The sequence below is a fragment of the Arachis stenosperma genome, chromosome 5 (genome assembly GCF_014773155.1).
Source record: "Arachis stenosperma cultivar V10309 chromosome 5, arast.V10309.gnm1.PFL2, whole genome shotgun sequence".
NCBI lineage: Eukaryota > Viridiplantae > Streptophyta > Magnoliopsida > Fabales > Fabaceae > Arachis > Arachis stenosperma.
In genome coordinates, this window is record NC_080381.1 from 10,222,698 (window position 1) to 10,224,891 (window position 2,194).

General features: G+C 42.6%; 1 non-coding gene across 1 annotated transcript; it reads left to right on the forward strand.

Moving 5' to 3' along the window:
• The first annotated feature begins 1,513 nt into the window (after positions 1-1,513).
• On the forward strand, positions 1,514-1,621 carry LOC130983621 (small nucleolar RNA R71). Its single transcript, XR_009087603.1, has one exon. It is a non-coding gene; the product is annotated as a small nucleolar RNA R71 (small nucleolar RNA).
• The last annotated feature ends 573 nt before the right edge of the window (positions 1,622-2,194 follow it).

The window sequence follows — 2,194 nt, forward strand, 5'->3', positions numbered from 1 at the left end:
CTTCTTCTCCATGGTGACAGAGGGATATCCTTGAGCCTTAAACACAAAGGATTCTTCATTCACTTGAATGATCAGTTCACCTCCATCAACATCAATCACAGCCTTTGCTGTGGCTAGGAAGGGTCTGCCAAGGATGATGGATTCATCCATGCACTTCCCAGTCTCTAGGACTATGAAATCAGTAGGGATGTAATGGTCTTCACTTTTACCAAAAACATTCTCTACAAGTCCATGAGCTTGTTTTCTTGAGTTGTCTGCCATCTCTAGTGAGATTCTTGCAGCTTGTACCTCAAAGATCCCTAGCTTCTCCATTACAGAGAGAGGCATGAGGTTCACACTTGACCCTAAGTCACACAGAGCCTTCTTGAAGGTCATGGTGCCTATGGTACAAGGTATTGAAAACTTCCCAGGATCTTGTCTCTTTTGAGGTAATTTCTGCCTAGACAAGTCATCCAGTTCTTTGGTGAGCAAAGGAGGTTCATCCTCCCAAGTCTCATTTCCAAATAACTTGTCATTTAGCTTCATGATTGCTCCAAGGTATTTAGCAACTTGCTCTTCAGTGACATACTCATTCTCTTCAGAGGAAGAATACTCATCAGAGCTCATGTAAGTCCAATGGAATCTCTATGGTCTCATTTTGAGCCTCAGATTCCCATGGTTCCTCATTGGGGAACTCAGAGGAGGTTGGTGCACGCCCATTGAGGTCTTCCTCAGTGGCGTCCTCTTCCTCTCTTTCCTCTCCAGATTCGGCCATGGTTATGGCTTTGCACTCTCCTTTTGGATTTTCTTCTGTATTACTTGGGAGAGTACTAGGAGGGAGTTCAGTAACTTTCTTGCTCAGCTGTCCCACTTGTGCTTCCAAATTCCTAATGGAAGACCTTGTTTCAGTCATGAAACTTTGAGTGGTTTTGATTAGATCAGAGACCATGGTTGCTAAGTCAGAGGGGTTCTGCTTAGAATTCTCTGTCTGTTGCTGAGAAGATAATGGAAAAGGTTTGCTATTGCTAAACCTGTTTCTTCCACCATTGTTGTTGTTGAAACCTTGTTGAGGTCTCTCTTGATTCTTCCATGAGAAATTTGGGTGATTTCTCCATGAAGAATTATAGGTGTTTCCATAGGGTTCTCCTAGGTAATTCACCTCTTCCATTGAAGGGTTCTCAGGATCATAAGCTTCTTCTTCAGAGGAAGCATCCTTAGTACTGCTTGGTGCATTTTGCATTCCAGACAGACTTTGAGAAATCAAATTGACTTGTTGAGTCAATATCTTATTCTGAGCCAGTATGGCATTCAGAGTGTCAATCTCAAGAACTCCTTTCTTCTGACTAGTCCCATTGTTCACAGGATTTCTTTCAGAAGTGTACATGAATTGGTTATTTGCAACCATTTCAATTAGCTCTTGAGCCTCTGTAGGCGTCTTCTTCAGATGAAGAGATCCTCCAGCAGAGCTATTCAAAGACATCTTGGATAGTTCAGAGAGACCATCATAGAAAATACCTATGATGCTCCATTCAGAAAGCATGTCTGAGGGACATTTTCTGATTAATTGTTTGTATCTTTCCCAAGCTTCATAGAGGGATTCTCCATCCTTCTGTCTGAAGGTTTGGACTTCCACTCTAAGCTTACTCCATTTTTGAGGTGGAAAGAACTTTGCCAAGAAGGCATTGACTAGCTTTTCCAAGAGTCCAGGCTATCTTTAGGTTGTGAGTCCAACCATATTCTAGCTCTGTCTCTTACAGCAAAAGGAATAGCATCAGTCTGTAGACCTCAGGTCAACCCCATTAGTCTTGATTGTGTCACAGATTTGCAAGAACTCAGCTAAAAACTGATGAGGATCTTCCATTGGAAGTCCATGGAACTTGCAATTCTGTTGCATAGAGAAACTAATTGAGGCTTAAGCTCAAGTTGTTTGCTCCAATGGCAGGGATAGAGATGCTTCTCCCATAGAAGTTGGGAGTAGGTGCAGTAAAGTCACCCAGCACCTTCCTTGCATTGTTGGCATTGTTGTTGTTTTCGGCTGCCATGGGTTTTTCTTCTTTGAAGAATTCGGTCAGGTCCTCAACAGAGAGTTGTGCCTTAGCTTCTCTTAGCTTTCGCTTCAAGGTCCTTTCAGGTTCAGGGTCAGCTTCAACAAGAATGCCTTTGTCTTTGTTCCTGCTCATATGAAAGAGAGAGAAAAGAAAAATGTGGAATCCTC